The sequence below is a fragment of the Chelonia mydas genome, chromosome 9 (assembly GCF_015237465.2).
Source record: "Chelonia mydas isolate rCheMyd1 chromosome 9, rCheMyd1.pri.v2, whole genome shotgun sequence".
Lineage (NCBI taxonomy): Eukaryota > Metazoa > Chordata > Testudines > Cheloniidae > Chelonia > Chelonia mydas.
In genome coordinates, this window is record NC_057855.1 from 4766435 (window position 1) to 4789468 (window position 23034).

At 45.7% G+C, this 23034-nt stretch overlaps 1 protein-coding gene and 1 pseudogene across 4 annotated transcripts in view; both read right to left on the minus strand.

Annotated features, from left to right (window-relative positions):
- Positions 1-23034, minus strand: part of LOC102934171 (LIM domain containing preferred translocation partner in lipoma) — a 517248-nt gene that overhangs the window by 449790 nt on the left and 44424 nt on the right. The window lies entirely within an intron of this gene.
- LOC114019010 lies at positions 241-338 on the minus strand (annotated as a pseudogene).

Below are 23034 nucleotides of genomic sequence, written 5' to 3' on the forward strand. Positions count from 1 at the left end.
CCCCAGTGTAAAAGCATGACTTGCTACACCTGTACTCCCCAGCACCTGGACCCTACGTCCTACACGCTGGTATGTTGGCAGAAAAGGGTCTCTTGCATGCCCTCTCTTCCTTCCCTCTTTTGAGCATCCAATGCAGGGCCAGGCATAATTTGGCATATTTAGCTGGAAAGACCAAGAGGGGCCACCATTTTCCCCATTTGCTCTTGGGAGGCAAAAATGACATCAACCCATCACAGAGAGACATGGTGAAAACACTTCACAAGTGTGTGTGTCATCCTTGTTCAGGGGCCATGCTAATCTTCTATTGTTCCAATTTTAGTCTACATCTTTTATTGGACCAGCTTTCAAAAGCTCGTCTCTCTCACCAACAGAAGCTGGTCACCTCACTCACCTTGTTCCTCTAATATCCTGGGACTGACACAGCTGCAACACTGCATCAACCCATCATGACATTTATGGGAGGACGTTGGCTCACGACATGATGATGCGTCATCATCGTCATCCTTTTGCAATACTGTGGGGTGAAGATGCACCACAGAAGTCCAGTACAGCTTGAAAAGTGTATTGGACGTTCAAAGCGTTCTCTCCCTGACATCAGGCACTCTGCCACAGTCACAAGTGTGATATCAAAACGATAGATTAGATCAGAGGTCCCCAAATTGTGGGGCGCACCCCTCTAGATGGGCATAGAGGAATGTCCAGGGGGACATGACAGCCTGGGCCAGCTCTCACGGGAGGAGAATGGGGGGGGGAGGGGTGAGGAGCACGTGCCACCCAGCCCCTCCCCACCCCCAGCTGCATCCCTGGCTCCCAGCCCCAAACCTGGCCTGTCCCCAGCCTCGGTGCGACTCTGCTCCCGGCCCCACACCAGCCTCGGCCACTGTCTGTGGCTCTGTTCCTGGCCCCAGCCTCTGCCCCCTTACCCCTGTCCATGTCCCCTTCCCTCCTGGAGCCACAGCCCAGCTCCCAGCCCCAGCTCTGTGCGGGTGCGGACAGGAGTAAGTGGGGGGGTGAGTCTCAAAAGTTTGGGGACCGCTAGATTAGATACTTGAATCCTAAATTTACTCTTCCCCTTTCCCCCCTTTAATTAAAGGTATTCCATTTGTGATACATGGCACTTCCAACATCCACTGATCCCATGAGAAAAACCTCAGCGTTTTAACAATGGAAAGGAGGGGAATGGATGAAAATCCATCCCAACTTCTAATTAAATCCATTTAAGGTTGATGCATCACCTTATGGGTTATGAAGAGAGACTCTTAAATAATAATCATAATAATAATCCCTATTTCTTATATAAGTGCTTTACACCAGTAGATCTCAAAATGCTTTACAATCTTTTTAAGGTATTTATCCTCACAACACCCTGGGAAGTAGTACTGTCCCCATTTCACAAATAGGGAACAGAGGCAATGTTTGGTCCCCTTAGGAGCTTTCCCAAAATTCGGGGGTGTTCGGATCAGGGGAGCTGGTTCCTAACCATCTTTATTGGACAGGGGCCTTTGAGGAGCAAATCTCAGAGCTTGATATGTGGGAATGGTCTCTTGGTAATAGAAACCCCTCCTGACCCTTGAATAGAATTCTTCAGACACAAAAATGTAAGTGGTTCAAAGCTGTAAAGAACACCACTGAGGTTTTAAAACAATCAGGCTGAACATTCTGTGATGTAATTGTAGAGATTACTCCCTTGTTTGCTTGCTTTATAATTGTAGTTTTAACAGCCAGAGATGGTGTTATGTATGGGAAAACACATCTCAGAATGACAGGGGATTTAAGCTAGGGGGAGGACAAAAACATTCTTTTCTTTATTCCTTGTTTTCTTTAGAGACCGGCCGTATCAGTAACGCAGGATTTTGTTAATAGAACCAAAGAGCTTCCTCGCTATAAGACTTGTTATATAACCTCTAATTTAATAATGTTATGTCTCGGCATTCGGTTCCCTTGGACTCGGGCTGAGGCATCTCCCGAGAACAGCCCTGCATGCTTGGTTACTCTGACACTGTTTCCTTTGGGAGAATCTGTCAAGAATCACTCTGACATCCCTTTTAAAGCCTAACACCATCACACGTTCTTTGCATGGGGGAGTGTTATAATGGATACCCCAATGCATGTGCTGTAGGTAAGCTGATCTTGACCTCCAGGCAGAGCTTATAGAATCTCAGCATGTCCATCCTGTGGGAAACTGACATTTCAAAATTTCTTTTCCTCCCCATTTGGGGCAAAAAGTAGAAACTTGAAAGTTTCCAAAAAAAAGTCATTTCAGAAATCTAGAAATGACTTCATCCAAGTGCTTCATTATAGTTTCTATTAGTTATATAATATTGCGGGGGGGGGGGGAGCACCACAGAGCCCCTGGCATGGGGGGCTGGGAGCAGTGGGGGGCACACAGAGCCTTTGGCATGGGGGGTTGGTGACAGTGTGGGGCACACAGAGCCTCTGGCATGAGGGAGGAATGGGGGTTACAGGGAGCTCCTCAAATAGAGAGGAATGGGAAGCTGGCACACAGGAACTCATGGTGAGGAACAGAGGGATGCCAGGAGCCCCTGGTGTATGCAGTGTGCTCTGGCTACAGAAGCAACAAAGTGTGACAGCAGAGCAGTCGAAAGGATAAAGTGAAAACTAAGCAATTGGGTAATTTTTCCATCAGACACATCACCACCACCAATATGTTCCTGCAAAACATTTCCGTTGCGTTGGATTTCCGTTGTGTTGGATCAGCATTTGCCAAGGGAACACTGTTCCGTCAGAAATTTTTCAACCAGCTCTACTTTTTCTACCAGCTCTAGGACTCTTGGTACAAACCTTATCTAAAGCAGAGAACTGACATCAACAGAGTCCACAAGGTCACGATGGCTTAACACAGGACTGGGGCCACGAGGACTCAAGTTCTAGTGTTATGTCTTCCTTTGGAATAACCTTCATACGTGTCACTTTACAAATATTAGTTAGGCCTCAACATGCCTGAGACACGGGAAAATACGGTTACCCGTATTTTACAGGTGAGTAAGAAAAGCATCACTAGCTTAGGTGATTTGCCCACAGTTACTCAGTAAGCTAGCAATAGAACCAGTATTAAAATTCCAATTACTTAATTATTACATTACACAAAACTGAATTAAATGAGGCTTAAACTAGTTAGAGAGCTTCTAATTTAGAGATTAGCACTGGCATATGTAGATCAATCAAACAATGGTGCTACTTCTCTAATAAAAACCAAGCCTGTGTTCTTACTATTCCTGTATAACCCCATCAAAGGCAAAGGCTCTGAATAGGTCTCATTGAGGACATAACCTGAAGACAATAGATTGCACAAGTGTCACTGAACACCTCTGTAAGGGCTTGTCTACATGCCGACTGTGGCACTCTGTGCCTCAAAACAGCACCCTGGAACCCCCATATTCACCACTGTCACATACTGATATGTTTTGTACAAAGTGTGCCCTGTGAGGTATCATCATAAAAGTCTTGATCTGTTGAACATTAATATCCTGTTGGATTGGATGTGTTGTCACTGTATGTGAAGTTATCAAGTTTTGCTATGAGTGTGTTACTGAAATATGTTATGAGGTTGGGAACACCCATAACCAGCCTTTCTGGTACAACAATGGAGGAGCCAGACATGCTGATGTCTGGCATACAATGGAGAATGCTTGACCAATGGGGGTGGACCCCCATGTCACGAGCACAGATCTGTCCAACAAGCTGGAAGAAATTATAAAAGTGGGAGTGACATCTTGACTTGGCCTCACTCCCCGCACAACTCAACACCTGAAAACACATCTGGAGGACAAAGACTTTGAATTGGGGAGATGGTCCCAGGCTGAAGGAGAGTTCCAGCCTGTGTATAGAAGATCTGTGACCTGCTTGTACTGTCAGGGTGAGACTGCTTGATTCAAATCCTGTCTAGTTTATAGACCTTAGACTGTGAATTTATTTTATTTCTCAGGTAACCAACTTTGATCTCTACGCTTACTACTTATAATCAATTAAAATCTATCTTTCGGTAGTTAATAAATCTGTTTTATATTTTACCTAAAACAGTGTGTTTTGGTTTAAGTGCTTAAGAAATCTCAGCTCAGTGTACAAAGGCTAGTGTGTCCTCTTCACATCGAGGGATGGGCCGACTGGTAATGAACTTACACTGGTCAGGCTTCTGACCAGGGCACAACAGTACAGCCTGTGGTGCCAAGCTGAGGGAGAATTGGCTGGAGCCTCTCTACTGTTGGTACATGAGTGGCTGGGAGAAGCATTCATGTAACTCATTTGGGTGCATCCCTGCCCTGTGGATGTCTGTGTAAGTGCAATACCTGCCAGAGGTTTGGAGCGTATCGTAGCATCACAGTGTGACAGGGATACTCTAGGTTGGTGGGATAGAGGGCGCAGTGGTCCCACAGTTCAGGTTGCACCCCAGGAACCCCATCACACAGAGTTTCATTCTTTGAACTTAAGGTGCAATTTCAAACATATTTCGTTACACCAGTGAAAAGGGCTCCCTCTTTCTTGTGGACCCTCTTTCTTTAGTTTCAACCAGGCTTATTTCACTTTAAACTGGTTTAAAACTAAACAGTAGTAAGCCACCCTGAAACCATAATAAGAGTGTCCACACAGAGCTTTGCACCAAACCAGTTTAACTAAATCAATGTAAGCTTGTGTGTAGGCAAGACTTAAGTAGTGATGATGCATGGGGAGGACAGGACAAACCCAGTTTGACACCGAGATCTGAGGCAGAATTTGCAGGCCCAACAAAAAAACATCTTTACACTTGAAAACAGAGCATAGAAGTCACAGAAACCCACTAAGCCGACTGTGCAGTCACTTTTCAGAGCAGAATCTCTCATTAAAAGCCAAAGCTCTCTTTGCTCTGCATGGATGTTCAAGAAACCACCATACATGTGGTAGAAGATCTAACATGATGTACACATGACAAGCTCAGTTCATGACCTCTCACTGGGGAAACCCTCACATTGCCATCCACTACCCACTAGTTATTACATTCTCTTTCCTGTGTAAAGTCTAAATTAGAGTATAAAATCTTTGTAGCGGGTACCTCTGTCATTAAATTGACTGGAAAGTATCAAAGAATTCTATGGTGCTGTAGAAATAAACTAAAGAACAAACATTTCAATTATATAATAATTCACTAGTGCCCCATTAGGCTGGAGTTATTCAAGTGAGATCTGCTAGAAGTTTTGATCAAGAAGTGAAACAACTTATGGTGAAGAGCAAAGAAAGCAAAGTTATACAACATTTCTAGCAACATCAGGCAAATATAACAGAAGCAGCATGCTTAGTCCTTACTGTATTTCCAGTACGATTTTACTGATGCGAGTCAAAATGCTAATCTGTTTTAACCTTTTTATTGTCTGAGCAGCGGTCTTTGAAAAATGGCCTTTCCCCATAGAACTGCACATGGTTCATGTAGTGAAGCTGTTAAAATCAACACATTATATCAAAATATTGCCGGAAAAACTCAGTTCTGAGCACTTGGGAGCTACGTGTAGCTGTAAAACTGCACAGACAGCAGGAGCGGAGGTCAGAAATGGGGCACCATATGTAGATGGCTAATGTCAGTGAACATAGGAAGTCTCCTTTCTGGCATAGTTATCCATAACATCCACAAGTGGCCAAATCCTGCCTCTTCATTCCAGAGCTGCTGCATTTTTATACATGCCCCTTTTCACAAACGTCTCCCTGCCTTCTCCCATGCTGCCCCCTATGCATGGTAAACCCTTCCTGAGCTCATCCATACAGCTCCTACCCTCTCCATCTTTAAATCCCTCCTGAAGACTTCCTGGAAGACTGTGCTGTCTGCAAGGAGTCTAGCTGATTTATAATGGCTAGACCAAGACTCAGCCATGCAGCACCGTGGCCACTCTACATATTGTAACCCCTATCTTCCTAAAGCTCCTTGCCAAAGAGACTGTGCCTTATTTCTGTAGGAAAGTCACCTAGCACCTTTTCAGCGTTACAAGAAATAATAGTTTGCATTTCTACCTGTCTTCTTTCCAAAGAACTGAAATTTTACTAGGCAAGGGAAGTGACATGGCAATTCAAGTTCGCTATAACTCAAAGATGAGAACCCAATTCAGTTTATAAAAAGACAACTGGATGCTAAGTGACCTCAAAAGGTTGAATCAAAAACGAGACAGTGGGTGATCTAGTAATGCTATGAAGCCATGGAGAAGCTCCTCTTGGAGTTCGGACTTCTACGTTGGTTTATTCCTTTTTATGCCATTCTCATGGGGTCACCACATCTTAACGTCTTATCAGTGTTTCACAATGCAGCACTGTCACACAGGGCTGAATCAACACGATGCTGACTTTTTTCAGGGGGGTGGGGAGGGAAGACCAGGCAAAATGCTGCCCCAAAACATGATGTGACATTTCACGGGCCTGAGAAGTGCTCTCAGAACCCAAGAGCACCCTGTGAGCAGGATTTCCCTGTCAAAAATAAAACAAGCTCAGAAAATTCAGACAGTGCAGAGGAGCAGCTACATTGGTCAAAGATCAAGATATTGGGGACAGGCCAAATAGCCAGCAGAGCCAATTAAGAGGAGATAGTTCTGGAGGCTGGGGAACCATTGCTCTTAATTCAGCATACGAAACACCCAAAAGGAGTAACCAATATATTTTATTTTCAACACAAGAGCAATGATTCAGCCTCTGTCATTCGGCTGGAGCTTCTGGTGTCCCCATGGTATGCCCATGTTTGGCATTGAATAAAAAAGCAAAAGCTGTTTTCTATTTTAGGCCAAACAACAAGGAGAAAGAACCTAAAATATTCATACGCTGGTCCATTTACAGCCTGCATCCTATAAAGAACAGTTTTACATGGGAGAAAACCAGCCAGACTGAGATATGAACGTTGGACCATCTAGTCCTGTCTCCTGCCTTGACATTTGCAGATGCCTTGTTCTTCAAAGGGAGACCAAAACCCATCACATTGCCCCTAGCTGTGCAATTCTATACAAGAGAGACCAGGAGGGAAATCTCTTCCTGAATGCATCAGCTGATCAGAATACAACCAGAAGAATGAACTGGTTGCTCCTTATATATCACCCTGTTTTGCATAACTACTTAATTAGCAGACAGTTATATAGCCCCTTTAAATTTGGCACTTGAGTCACAATCACATGGGAAAGACAGCACGGAAGCACCTGGTCTTTGTGCGTGTCGGCTATATGTTGTGCAAAAGTTTCTGAATTCAGCGCTCTCTCCAGCTACACCCTTTGTTTATTATTTTCTCCTCGGGCTTTTTCGCAACTTCTTCCACCACCAGCATAAAGTAGGTTGCAACATCCTCCCCCGATCCTCCCTGTATCACTGTTTTCCAAATGCCAACCAGCAGTATCACATTACATACTTGTTCAACTGGACAAAGCATCTGCAGTCTCCATCTTTCCATTCTTCTCTCCCTTGGGAGAAGGTTATTTTGGAGAGATCGGTGATAGGATCAGCATCTCGTAACTGATTCTTAAGCATGGTGATGAGCTGCCAGGCTATCTGTGCACCACCCATGTTAGGTTTGCAGGTGGTGCTATTCTGAACAGCTACTAAGCATCCATAGGGCACTGGAGGAGGTTAGGAACAGTAATTAGCAGGGCTTTGAATGGCTCAGGGGGCTGTTAATGGGATTACAGAACTTTTTTCTTTGGTTTTCTAGTTAGAATGTGGCTCAGTTCACTTAGTGAAGTGAGTCAGTGGGCTCAGCCCGATTCCTAGTGGATGGGGGTCTACCTCACACTGAAAAGACCCCCCACAAAATGCCCTTGACTGCAGCCTCTGTAGGGAGGTGAAAGACAATTACCATGGAAACTCCTTTTACTCCCAATGTTTGTTTACACTAGAATAATTGCATTGGTGCAACAAAAGGGGTGCAAGTTGCAACACTGTGGCATGTCTAGGCAAGCCATGCCAGCAGGGTGGACTCATCACACTGCATCCACAAAGAACTCCCCGCAGCCATTGTGTGGCCTGGGGTTTAGCACGCCTGCCCCACTATTTGTGGTACAGCTCCCCAGAGAGGGTACACAATAGAACGTATGTTTGCACCTGTTCCCATTTTTGGTTTGTTCCATTGCTTCCTTCAAATGGCTCTGTCCTTCCCAAGAATCTGTGCGTTGCAGGGAGTGGGGCTACATCCTGTTCTGCTTTCACACACACCATGGCACAGAACGTCAGTCTTCCTCCGATTCACTTCTAGGTTGACTTTGAAGGAAGAACTGTTGAGTGCCACTGTTTGAGATTAAGCAGCATGATTTTATTGTCACTTACTCAATCACTGTTGGGTAGCTTCTTCTGCTCTTGTTTCATGCCGTGTTTTGTAGCAGTTTCCTTCTCTCTTGGATCCCTCTAGGATCCAGAGACAGGAGTCACCTGAACCCAGGGTAAGAACATCCCTCCAGACCCTTCCATGTGGCACAGCAAATTCTCCATCCCCCTCCCGCAACTAATGCAGAGGGTTAGGGCTGGAGGAAACAGGTTCTACTTGGTTTATGGCAGTGAGGTGGGTGGTGATCTGCGATATATTTGATGGTAGGAAGTGAGCCTTCTTGTGTATCTTGGCTTGTGTCCCTTTTTCTTTCAAACCTCAGGAATACACGAGATGCCTGGAACACAGTGGCCCTCTCAGTCATGACTCTCATTACTACAGTAAGCGAGCGCCTCGGGAGTTCACAAACACGCTAGGGTGTGAGTGAGAAGCATTCCCAGCATCTGCGCACATGCAGTGGCTGCTGGCCAAGGAAACTGCATTGTCCTTGGCATTTTTCAAATGGGATTAAAGAAAGAAAAGTTGTATTTTGCATGGTCTGTGTGCCCTTTGTTGCTCCTTTGGAGGTGCCAGATGGGAGGCCAGGCACAGCATCACCGTGGCTGCTCTAGGACCGGACCTTCACAGGGTATCAGGACAGGATGAAAACTTGTCCAGCTGAGTACTGCTTTGGCTGTCCCCAAGCCCGGACGAAACCAGTACATGGGTGGATCGCTAGGTGAAAGACCCAGTGGCCTGCCCTGCCCGTGAAGGTTAAGCAAGAGTACTGTGGGATTGCACTAGGAAGACTAACTCCATTAATGCAGCTGCAGCCCCAGCACTTGCAGTCACATTTGCACTTCAGCACTGGCTGCTGCTGGGGAAGTGTCAGGCCCCCGACTCCCCAGCAGCAGCAGTTTGGGCGTGGGGAGGCTCAGGGCTGGGGTGTGGGGCGGTGCTTACTGGGGGGGCTCCGCAGAAGGGCGACAGGAACTCCCCTCTCTCAGCTCCTAGCTCCCCGTGCTGCCTCCGCCCGCAGGCACCGCCCCCGCAGCTCCCATTGGCCACGGTTCCCAGTCAACGGGAGCTGCAGAACTGGGGCTTGGGGCAAGGCGGAGGCAGCATGTGGCGCTAGGAGCTGGAGCCTGCCGCTTCCCAGGAGCCTGGTAGGGAACCTGCCCCAGGCCAACCCCCCCCCCCCCCCCCAGAGCACCCGTGGTGACCCCCTGGGCCGCAACCCCTCCCCGAGCACCCACAGCTCCCCCCCCCCGGGCAGCACCCCTCCCCCCCTGCATTCCCCCATCCCGTCCACCCTCCCCAAGTTTTAGTCAGGGGTATGTAGCAAAAGTCATGGATAGGTCACAGGCCGTGAATTTTTGTTTACTGCCCATGACCTGTGCATGACTTTTACTAAAAATACCCATGACTAAAATGTAGCCTTATCCATGATGACTCCACAATCTCTTTCTTGAGCAGTTACAGATAAATTAGAACCCATTATTATATATGCATAGTTGGGATTATTTTTTCCAACATGTATTATTTGCACTTATCAACACTGAATTTCATTGGCCATTTCGTTGCTGCCCAGTCCCGCAGTTTAGTGAGATCCCTTTGTAACTCTTCACAGTCAGCTTTGGTCTTAACTATCTTGAGTAATTTTGCATCATCTGCAAACTTTGCCACTTCTCTGTTCACGCCCTTTTCCTGATTGTTAATGAATATGTTGACCAGCACAAGTCCTTGGGGGAGCCCCACTATTTACCTCTCTCCATTCTGAAAACTGACCATTTATTCCTACCCTTTGTTTCTCATCTTTCAACCATATACTGATCCATGTGAGGACCTTCCCTCTTATCCCATGATAACTTAGTTTCCCAAAGAGCCTTTGGTGAGGGACCATCTCAAAGGCTTTTTGAAAGTCCAAGTACACTATATATCAACTGGATCATCCTTTTCCACATGCTGGTTGATACCATAAGATAATTCTAATAGATTGGTGAGGCATGATTTCCCTTTACAAAAGGCGTGTTGATTCTTCCCCAACATTTCATGTTCATCTAATGTGTGTGATAACTCTGTTCTTTACTATAGTTTCTACCAATTTGCCAAATACTGAAGCAAGGGTCACCTGACTGTAATTGCCAGTATCTCCTCTGGAGCCCTTTCAAAAATTTGCATTATATTAGCTATTTTCCAGTCTTGTGGTAGAGGCTGGTTTTAGTGATAGGAGTTCCACAGAACTCATAGCGAATACCATCTTGCCCTGTGACTTCTTAGTGTTTAATGTATAAGTTTGTCCCCAAACCTCTTCTACTGAGGTATCAACGTGGGACAGTTCTTCAGACTGGTCTCCCAAAAAGAATAACTCTGACATGGGGATCTCCCCCACATCTTCTGCAGTGAAGACTGATACAACAAATTCATTTAGCTTCTCTGCAGTGGCCTTGTCTTCCTTGAGTGCTCTTCAAGCACCTCCGCTGTCCAGTGGCCCCACTGACTCTTTGGCAGGTTTACCGCCTCTGATGTACATAAAAAAAAAATCTTACTTGTTAGTGTTTGCGTCTTTGTAGCCATGTCACCTGGAGATGTGGTCTTGTCACCCCCTATAGTCTAAGCAAGGCCAGTCAAAGGATTTACAGCGTGAAACAAAATACCCCCCAGTCGTGATATGAACCAAAGCATCTGAGGTTTTTTTCCTATTAGGAAAGCATCAGAAAGCAAAGACTTCCTGCTCCAAGGGCCTTTGTCAAGAGATAACCTGTCCCTTTCCCCGCACAAAGGCACAGACAACACAGCAGTTCAACCTGACACTGAACTGGCCGATGCTCAGATACCACAATGACTGGTGCATTAGAAACATGGAGAGAGAATCCATGCTCTAAAGCTTTGGCCTTTAACACATGACCATTTTTGATTGGAGCAGATTACAAATAAGCCAGGTTTCAGTAGCAGCCGTGTTAGTCTGTATTCGCAAAAAGAAAAGGAGTACTTGTGGCACCTTAGAGACTATATTATAAGCTTATGCTCAAATAAATTTGTTAGTCTCTAAGGTGCCACAAGTACTCCTCTTTTTTTTTTTTTTTTTTTTTGCAAATAAACCAGGAACACTTCCTGCTCCAGTCACTGGCGTAGAATTCTGTATGTGATTTGATCTCTGGGTTTGGATTTTACTCCAAAAAAAGAGGTATTTGTTTTTGTTTTTGTCCAGAACTTTAGGACATGCCAAAGCCCCGCCCATACATCTCAGTTACATAGCTGCTGCCCTACCAGTAGGAAACCAAATACCCAGACGCTAACTCCTTGTGGCATTAGAAGTCATTCTAAACCTTCCTTCTAAGACACAATGTGAACATTCCATCCTCTCTCAGACAAAGGGACAGAGCTCTTTGCCCAGAACAGAGATGGGGTTAGTTTTTCTGGTGATGAATGCCAATAAATATAAATGCCCAAGAGAAGGAAAACTGGTGACAAATGAGTCCCTTTTTGTGGGCAAAGACATTGAAAAGATTGGCTTCCTCCCACAAAATGGTGTCCACCTTCTTTGAACCAAGTCTTGCCATGCAGTGAAGTTAGAACTACTGTCAAGTCCAGCTATGAGGGAGACAGGCTTGACTTGCATGTATCTGCTGCTTCTCCCGCAGGACTGGTTCACGGATTGCTAAACTTACATGTGGACAGGATGCTACAGGGTGGCATCGGAATACTGCGTGGCCATGTTATGGCAATGTTTCTGTCACCTGTCATCCCATAGATTTGTGTCTCAGAGCAAAGGAAGGAAAGCTGTGGCACCTATATGAAATGACTGTGCCTTGCAATAAGTGATTATTTGAAGACATTTATCATAGCATCTTTCCTCTAAGAATCTCACTACTTTAAGTCTCCTTAAACCCCTGTTCCTATTAAATAGTCTGCAGTTGGGTAAGCTGAAGCAGACCTATAGTCTTACCTATAGTCACACAGTTCACGGGAAAGCTGAGACTCCCAGTTCCTTTGCTCTAACCACTAGAAACCATCCCCTCTTCTCCTAAGAGAAGAAAGTGGTGCTATAACCAGCATTTAAGTTTTAGTGAACCAAAAGGCATAGCTGTTGACTCTAATAGGAGCTAAAGGCAGCCTTTGGTTCCTATCAGCCTGGCAGAAGGTGTCTTCTTTTGATGACTCAGCTGAAGTTGACAAGGTGCCCAGAAATTTTATTATCAGGTTGTCAGCCCAATTTCACGAGTGCCCTCCTAATTTATTGTTTCACGTTTCAAAATCACGGGGTTGACTCATTGCAGAGCCGGAGGTTATAATGAAGTAACCCACTTGTCTTTTAGCTCATCCTTTGCTGGAGACAACACAGATTGCAGAAGACTCCTGAGTAGGGAAGGGGATTGCAAAACAGAGGGCGACTTGTTATCTAACCAGCGTGTGGGTAGCGAAACTGCCTCACATGAAACAACTGGGTACAGAAGTGGGCATGGAGGTTAATTTGTCATTAATTTGAGGGTTGAAACTCAGAGGATTCAGCATCCAGAATTTCATGAGTTCCCAAACCTGTCTTAGAACCACATTGACGAACACATTGTACCAACGTGCAAATCTCAGAGCTGGACTTCTTGCAAGATTTCCTGTATTAGTTTTCCATGGAACAAAAGAGATGACATGTGGCTGCTTTTCATATAGAAACACTTATTGCTCACATCTTGTTACGATTTAAAACAACAGCTAAGGGCATGGCCCACTGAGGAAGCTACTTTAACTGCAAGAAGCTGAACTACTTTTAATTCTGCCAGCCCTGGACAATTTAAAATTTTGAGATTAAAAGAATTGTTGGACCACAAAGGGATGTTTCTTTATGTCAGGTACACAACTATCTGTATGCATTTGGTTCCCCCCCCCACCTTCTAGGAACTGTTAACATAAATGACACTGGCTGAGAAATATCAGGAAGCATTCGTTTCAGGATGGAGACTTCTTGGTGCTGGCTGAGCTGTGGAAATATTGTGGGAATTGACTTCCCTCTCGGCAGGCCACTAAGGAAATAGAGAAGTACAATGTTAAACTCCTCTACAGTAATGTAGTAAAACACCACAATCAGAGCTGCTCATGGAAATAAGAAGCAGGAGCGGATGAACTAAGGGATTATCTACATGGGGAAATTGCCTGGAATACCTGTTCTATTAAGCTTATCAGTGGCAAAGGCATTATTATTCTGGATTAAGAGAGGCAGCAGTTCTGTAATGGCTATTCCAGTCCTCTTCCCTGTGCAGACAAGCCCTAAACAGCAGATCTTATACAAACATGTATCAAAGAAGAAAAACTTACAAGAGAGGGGGAAATGAACAGCAGAATATCAGTAACACATGAACGGAATCATTTCCAAAGAGGATGAGTTTTCAGAATTTGCCCTGTGGTGTCAGCATGCCTTTAACCTCTTCCCCTAGAAATAATCCACATCCTGGCAGTCAGAACACCCATCATACCAACTCCAGCACCAGGGTAGAGGTCATTGGGTGAAAAGAATGAGTGATGCTGTTTGTGGGTATGCATACACTGCCTCTGGGAGCAGGCCTCCTTGCCTAGGTCCATGGACTTATGCTAGCAAGGCTTGTTCTAGCATGCTAAAAATAGCTGCATAGACCTTCCAGTTCAGCCAGCACCAAGAAGCCGGAGTCTCAGTGGCAAAGCACTGTCTACACGGGTATTTTTAGCACACTACCGTGAGCTCCACCAGCATGAGTCTGTGGGCCTGGGCTGGGAGGTTGGCTCCCAGATGCAGTGTAGACATACCCTGTAAGTCTCCACTAAGAAGCAGCAACACCGCCACCATGCTTCTCTTCTCACCTTCCCCACAGGAAGAGAGGCTCATGACCCAAAGACGGTCTCGCACCAGTAGAGAAGGTACCCAGGCCACTTGTTCAACTCTGCCATTTTTGATTGCTATCGCAAAAGACAACCGGGCACTTCATCAACCCCATCCACGAGCTTGGACATGCTGAATGAGTTACACTTCATGGTGCCGCTCAAGGGAGCGGAGAATTACAGTAGAACCTCAGAGTTACGAACATCAGAGTTACACATTGACCACAACCTCATTTGGAACCGGAAGTACATAATCAGGCAGCAGCAGAGACCAAATAAATAAACAAGCAAATACAGTACAGTATTGTGTTACATGTAAACTACTAAAAAATAAAGGAAAAGCAGCATTTTTATTCTACATAGTATAGTTTCAAAGCTGTACTGTCAACAATCAGTTTTAAACTTTTGAAAGAACAGCCATGACGTTTTGTTCTGAGTGACGAACATTTCAGAGTTCCGAACAACCTCCATTCCCAAGTTGTTTGTAACTCTGAGGTTCTACTGTATCACCATTTTGCAAGTGAGGAAACTACGGCACAGAAATTAGAGCCAAAATTTTCCAGCCTGGCTGCCTGTTCCTAGGCACCTAGCCCACTACCTACGGGCTTCAACGGCCTGATTTTCAGAAGGGCTCAGCAGTGAAAATTTTGCCCTAAGGGACTTGTTTACACTAATAAGTCAATGGCAAACCTAGAATAGAACCCTGGTCACTGCTTCCCGTTTCACACCTTAACCACAAAAATATCCTGTTGTCCACTAGATTAGAAAGGTTACCGATGTTCCTGTTCACAACGCTGCTCAGCATGAGGTGTTGTGAAAAGCTGTATCCTCCTCTCCCACACACAGCAACAAGAATAAAAAATGGCATCCTTTTACTCACTATTTATGCACCCCCATTTGTCTACCAACTCTCCTCATTTCACATTCAGCCTCACTTTACTGACATCGCTCTGCAGAGCAATACAGCTACAGGAGAGCAAGCTGGATTCTGGTCCACCTTGTGCATCATGAATGCCGCTCCTGTCTAAATCCTAATGAAGGAACCTTTATGGCTGGAGACTGTGTCCAAGGCCGAACAAGCAACGTAGATAGATGAGAAAGAAAAAAAACAAAGTCATCTGGACTTCTGAGCTGATTGAGAACAACAGAGAAGCCACTGGGAGTGAATAAATTTGGAGGTCCCAGAATGTCCATTTTACAGTCAATGCATGGGCTATAACAGTGCTTTAAAGAGCACTGTCGTTTACAGGAAACTCGAAGAGAAAATACAAAAGCCAGCCAGGCCCAGGGACAGAGAGCCTTTCAAGTATCCCTGCTAAAAATGTCGCTGCTGGGGGCTAATGTGCTGCTTGTCTTGGCTCATTAGAGAGCCTGCCCATCCTAAGACATGCATCTGAGAACAAGGCGGGTGCTAGGTTGCTACCTGAGGGAAGGCGGCTGTGGATTAAGAACATAGCTGAGGAATGGGTCTGTCAGGTCACTTCACTTGCTGTTGCAGGTCAGATGTGAACATGTCAAACACACTCTTGTCAACCCCCATCAGCCGTGATGTCCCACCCCCTCCCTTCTGACCTCCCCTTTCCCTTGCCTAAGGTTAGAATGGCATCTGAAGCCTCTTCATGGAGCTCCAACTCAGCTGTGCCATGGTGTTCCTCCTCCAGGAGGGTGGATGGGCTAAAGGAGGTGACAACCTTCAGATAAAGCTGCAGAAGGAGGAAGTGTCATCCCCATCGGGTCAGCAAACTGCTCTGGGAGGCCCTTTTCCTGCATCTTCAGTGCTTCTCCAGCACTTGGCAGCAGCCATCTGCACAGCCCTGTTCTGAGGGATGCTTCTGACACTTGGTGTTCAGGGAGGAAGATGGGGGAAAAACGGGGAAAGCAATTAACCTCCGGCAGCAACAGGACCCCACCCCAATCCCTCCCTGGCCTTCTGCAGGGACTTCTCCTTTCGAGGTTTGCTTCTCAGTACAGCACCCTCTTCTAGGAATATGGACAGGGAAATGATTAGATCCCCTCTTTCCAGGTCCTAGCAAAGAGGGACTCAGATCAAACCCCCAACCCTCTTGCACTTCAGGGGAAGGGAGATTTAAAACCAGACCCGAGTGTGGGTCTGATTTATTGAGCTCCAGCCTAGCGCTATGTTCCTAGTCAACACTCGTGTCACCAGAGCTACCATCATTCAGGCATTCCCGGCACTGAAGGTTTTTAAGAACAGTTAGACAGACACCTGTCAAGGATGGTCTAGATTTACTTGGCCAGCTTTAGCACAGGGGGCTGGACTTGACTTCTCAAGGTCCCCTTCCTACATTTCTATGATGTGGCCCCTTGCCGGCAGTCTCAGCAGAAGAGTTTAGGAATGAGCCATGAAGACTGAACTCCCTTCTCCAGCTCAGGGTCAAGATGTCCATGCTAGAAGGGATGCAGTTTAGTCCTACTTCTGCTTCCCCCTTCATGACCAGGAGGAGAGCGGCAGGCAGTGGAGGAAGACATGTGCCTCCATATTCGACACAACAGACCCTTCTGGAGAGCGACACTGCACTTTTTGTGAAAACTGGCATATTATTCCACAGTGAAAACAAACCCTATTCTTTCTGTCAGAAAAACACACTTGATCCTGTAAAGAGCAGCATTTCTGGGCATTCAGCCTCAGCCAACCTCATGATGGGAAAAATAACAGGTGTTTGTCAGGCACTCCTTGTTTATTCACAGTACTTAAAATAATTGCTTTTAAAAAAAATCCTATAGAGATTTAATTTTCCATGCTAGCGCATTTAAAAAAATAACCAACAACCTGAGCTGGGCTCTCTTTAATCAAATGCAATTCATTACGAAAGAGGTGTTCTTTCTGTTATGGTAGCGTATGAAAGCTCCCAAGGAAAGAACGTCCGAGCCGATTCCTACCTAGAACCCAAGGCACGCATCAGAGGGGTAGCTGTGTTTGTCTGGATCTGTAAAAGTGGCAGAGAGCCCTTTGGCACCTTATAGACTAACAGACGTATTGGAGCATAAGCTTTCATGGGTGAATACCCACTTCGCATCCGACGAAGTGGGTATTCACCCACGAAAGCTTATGCTCCAATACGTCTGTTAGTCTATAAGGTGCCACAGGACCCCAAGACACACAAACACGCAGCCCCTTTCACCGGGCTTTCAAGGTGGGAACGTATCAATAGCAAAAGCATCGTTTTATTTTCAAGTCCATCCAAAGGGAAAGGACTAAATTCCTGCAATCTGTCCCCTCAGTCGGGCCTCTCCTTCACTCTGTCTCTTGAACAGAAATGACAGCCTAAGGCTAGACTGTCACTTTACCTCTAGCTCTGGGGATGGAGCAGCCGGTAGCTGCTCTGCCCCCACCAATGCCTCAGAGACGAATCTTCTGCTCCGCTCTCCCCTTGCTCCCATGGAAAGCAATTTGCTGCTAGGCCTGACCAATAGCAGATTCTTCCCATTGCCGGCTCAACTGTACAGGCTGATGCATTGGTGGGGGCAAGGGGAATATAGTCAGGGCTCCACCTATTCCCCCCACCCCGGGCCCCGCAAGGTTGGGCCACAACAGCCTGGTGAGGCCTTGCATGTGTTTTGGTACGAGAGAGCTCTGTGTCCGTATGTGTGGGTCTAGTTAATAGAGAAGGTGCTGGTAGGTACGGAGCATGGCTCCTGGGGTTCACAGGACCCCATAAAGCTTCTTGTTGTGGGTACAAAGAGGAAGCCATTTGCAGCACGCACCAGCTCGGAACAGGCGTTGCCGAGCTTCCGAATCTTCGTGCTCCACGTGGGACCAGGGCGCTACTCAGGAACGCAGCGTCTTTGTGCTTTGCAGGAGAGCTTGGTGGGGGAATGCGGGCGCAACAAGAGCTTGCCGGGAAGAGGTGTAAGCGAGCAAGACCTGCTCTCCAATGTAGGCTGATGCCTCTGCCTGCACTGGTTTCAGCCGGAAGGGGAGGCATGTTCTGGGAAGAGGACACTGACGTGCCTTTGACTCAGCTAGGGCCACAAAGCATGACAAGTCTCCTGGGACAGCCTGGTGCTGGGACGTTCCCAGCCTTGTGAATTCCTACTTTACGGTGCCCACGAGGTGCTCGGCCCGTCGCAGAGAACACAGGGTGGGCCCCTCCCTGGAGGGCTGGCTGTCTAAGTGATGGACAGAACAGACACGATAGGCTGTAGTCCGTACCGGGAAGGGGCAAGAGACTGCGTTACAGAGACATGATTGTTATCTGCATTGTAGTAATGCTTAGAGTCCCAAATGGAGATCGAACCTTCGTGTACGGTCAGTCCTTGCCCCAAGGAGTCTGCAGCGTCAGCAGACGAGACAGTCTGAGAAGCAGAAAAGAGGCCCAGAGAGGGGAAGCAATAATAATGCATATCTTCAAAGTGCTTTACCTAGGTGGGCAGGTCAGTAGCAATATCCCCAGTTTTTTTTGTTGTTGTTGTTTTTTTTGTTTTGTTTTTTTTTAACAGATGGGGAAAACTGAGGCAAGGGAAGGGAAATGAATTGCCCAGACCACCCAGGAGGCCACTGGCAGAGCCGGGAATAGACCCTGGGTCTCTTGAGCCCCGCTCCAGTGCTTTGACCACCAGCCACACTGCCTTGGCCAGGCGTGGGTTTCAGAGCAGGTCAGTGGTTACTCAGTTGTTCAGTTCAGGCCCATGCATGACTGAGGGTGGTGGTGGGCATGTGACTGTCATGGCTGAATGAGGAAGCACAGTTGGGAAGTACCACTCACCTATTCCCTAATTTTCAACAGAGCCCTCCAATGTCTGAGACCTTATAACTTGGATAAGACCTGGACCAGGAGAGCAGAGACTGGAGTGGAGGGATGGGGCAGGGGCAGAACAGGCTGGGGCTGCCCCTCCACCCACGCTACACGATCAGCACAGATGGAGGCAGGGATGAGTGGCTGATCTCGGGGTACTGCAGTATCAGGAGACAAACTTCCTGCCGGGAAACTGAGTGGAGTGACTGGGAAGTCCACCCCCCACACTCGGAGGATCACAGAGAGCAGCGGCTGTGCCGGAACATAGACAGCAAGACAGAGGGGTAACTACAGGCGGCCGCACCATTAATACGTCTATCCAGGAACATGGGGGACAGTCTGCAACGCTGGAAGAAAACACAAATAAGGGGAAAAAGAGGGTAAAAAAAAAAAAAAAGAAGAGGAGATTATGCAAATTTAGGAGTGAGTCAGATGACAACTCAGGAGCCGTGGGGATGGCTAATAAAAGAGTGGCATAGATTACAGCAAGTGTGAAGAAAAATTAAATTATAAACTGGACACAATGAATAGCCAAGCAAACTAACTAGGAGTAGCCACTACAGAGATGGGCTCTGGGACTATCAACACTGAGGAGGACCTACAAGGATGGGAGGAGAGACCGGCACCACTGGAATCTCAAGTCAGGCAATGTTTTGAAAAACTAGAAGCTGCGTGGCTTGGTGATTCAAATGTTTTTTTTGGGGGGGTGGGTGTGAACACAGCATTTTTGATGTTGCAGAAGGGCACGTTTAGGAGTGATTCCAGTGAGGCCAGGGTAGTGTCTTGATGGCGCTTGTGGAAGAGCTGCATCCCAAGCACAAAGGAGAATGCGAAAGGAGGCACGGAGGAAGAATTAAACAGGTACAGATGGTGGAGGAGCAGAGAGGACAGAGTGGAATGTGAAAGGAAACCAGATCAGAGGGCTGTGCATGTTGCAAGGAGAAAAATAGTCTGAACTTGCTGCACAGAGCCATGGGGAGGAAACACAATGACTCAAAGAGGGGAATGACATGGCCAAGTAACGCTGAGCCGTATTTGACCGGAGATGTCTGAACAGTGTAACACTTTGCGCTTCTACATTGCCTTCCGCCCAAGCCCTCAAAGCACTTTATAAACATGAATGAACTGCTGGAGTTAGGGTGACCAGATGTCCCGTTTTTAAAGAGACCGTCCCATTTTGGGGGACTTTTTCTTATATAGGCCCCTATTACACCCCACCCCCTGTGTCTTTTTATCACAGTTGCTATCTGGTCACCCTAGCTGGAGCCCACTCTTGCATTCCTTGTGCCCTCCCCCGCTGACATCAAGAGGAGTTTGCATTCAAGGCCTGAGCCCTCCCACTCTCCGGAAGCCCAACTAAAGCACACACCTTCACTAAAGCACCCAACCTTTCGTGGGTCTTTCATAGCCAGGCACTAGTCTGCGCTGAAAAGTCACGCAAGGGGGCAAAAGCCCATGTAAACAAATACCTGTCAAAGGCAGCCCGTGCGTTTTACTCCCCACCACGCACGCTTTGTTCAAGTGACCCAGAAGCAGATCCAGGCACTGGCATGAATCACCTTTGCTACGCAGGCATTTACAGCTCTGTACACTGTACTTATCCCTGCTGGAAGGTTACAGGTTACTCAGCATTTTCTCGGCAAAGGCATTGCACTAGCCCTGCTCCAGCAATGGGGATTAGAACCCAACAATGATGATAACCGGGCAGCTGAGTGTCCAGGATTTACGAGCCGGCAAATGAGACAAGAATTATAGGTGGCCAGTCCCCACGACAGAACCATCATGTATTTCTCTAATGAAGTGCGTGACAACAGCTCCATAAATTCACATAGTAACAGAAGCAAGCAGCAGCTTGTCACTGCAGCTATTTAAGGAGCCAAGCAGCACTTTGTGCGTATTGCAGAAGTTCACAGTTGGTTAAAAATAAGCGTGGTGAAGATGTTACTTTTAGACCATGGCTCTTAAGATTTTCACTAAAGACACCATGATACATCCCATCTCCCATCCTTCTATGCGCAAACAAGCTCTCCTAGGCAGTATTTAGATGTTAAGCTACCAAGTGAGGATGCCGTCTATTGCCTCATTTAAGATGTGCCTCATAAAAATCAAGCAAAGTCAAGGTCCTGGGTAAGAAATATTTGGCCATATTCAATTAACAGCAGCTCAAAAACAGGCTTTGGAAAATTAGTTTGCTGCAAGATGCTAAATATCTAAAGCCGTTTTCACTCAGTTACAACTGCTACAGAAAATAAACCCCATCATTCACAAGATATTGCATTCTGCTTTTTAATGCTCTGTCATGATTAGATTGTTTGCAGTATCTGACTGTTAAATTAGCAAATAAAAACAGTAGGGGAAATGGCTCTTAAACATGAATGGCAAAGCAACAAATACAGGCAGTCCTCAACTTCATGAAGTTCAAGTTACGACGAACAGCACTTATGACGTTTATAAATTGTAGGGCTGTCGATTAATTGCCGTTAACTCAAACGATTAACTCAAAATTAATCATGATTAATTTTTTTTAATTGCGATTAATCACAGTTTTCATCGCACTGTTAAGCAATAGAATACCAATTGAAATTTATTAAAGATTTTGGATGTGTTTCTACATTTTCATATATATATTGTATTCTGTATTGTAATTGAAATCAAAGTGTATATTATTTTTGATGACAAATATTTGCACTGCAAAAATGATAAACAAAAGAAATAGTATTTTTCAATTCACCTCAGACAAGTACTGCAGTGCAATTTCTTTGTCAAGAAAGTGCAATTTACAAATGTCAACTTTTTTTGTTACATAACTGCACTCAAAAACAAAACAATGTAAAACTTCAGAGCCTACAAGTCCACTCAGTCCCACTTCTTGTTCAGCCAATCACTCAGACAAACATGTTTGTTTACATTTACAGGAGATAATGTTGCCTGCTTCTTGTTTACAGTGTAACCAGAAAGTGAGAAAAGGCATTTGCATGGCACTTTTGTAGCCAGCATTGCAATGTATTTACGTGCCAGATATGCTAAATGTTTGTATGTCCCTTCATGCTTTGGCCACCATTCCAGAGGACATGCTTCCATGCTGATGACGCTCGTTAAAAAAATAATGCATTAATTAAATTTGTGACTGAACTCCCTGGGGGAGAATTGTATGTCCCCTGCTCTGTTTTACCCACATTCTGCCAAATATTTCATGTTATAGCAGTCTTGGATGATGACCAGCATGTTGTTCATTTTAACAATACTTTCCCTGCAGATTTGACAAAACGCAAAGAAGGTACCAATGTGAGATTTCTAAAGATAGCTCCAGCACTCGGCCCATGCTTTAAGAATCTGAAGTGCCTTCCAAAATCTGAGAGGGACGAGGTGTGGAACATTCTATTAGAAGCCTTAAAAGAGCAACACTCCAGTGCAGAAACTACAGAACCCAAACCACCAAAAAGGAAAATCAATCTTCTGCTGGTGGCATTTGACTCAGATAATGAAAATGAACATGCATTGGTCTGCACTGCTTTGGATTGTTATCGAGCACAACCTGTCATCAGCATGGACGCATGTCCCTTGGAATGGTGGTTGAAGCATGAAGAACAGATGAATCTTTAAAAAAGGAGAAGGACGACTTGTGGCACCTTAGAGACTAACCAATTTATTTGAGCATAAGCTTTCGTGAGCTACATCCGATGAAGTGAGCTGTAGCTCACGAAAGCTTATGCTCAAATAAATTGGTTAGTCTCTAAGGTGCCACAAGTACTCCTTTTCTTTTTGCAAATACAGACTAACACGGCCGTTACTCTGAAACATATGAATCTTTAGCGCATCTGGCATGTGAATATCTTGCGACGCCGGGTACAACAGTGCCATGCAAACGCCTGTTCTCACTTTCAGGTGACATTGTAAACAAGAAGTAGGACTGAGAGGACTTGCAGGCGCTACAATTTTACACTGTTTTATTTTTAATGAATTTTTTGTACATAATTCTACATTTGTAAGTTCAACTTTCATGATAAAGAGATTGCACTAAAGTATTTGTATTAGATGAACTGAAAAATACTATTCTTTTGTTTTTTACAGTGCAAATATTTGTAATAAAAAATAACTATAAAGTGAGCACTGTACACTTTGTAGTCTGTGTTGTAATTGAAATCAATATATTTAAAAATGTAGAAAACATCTACAAAT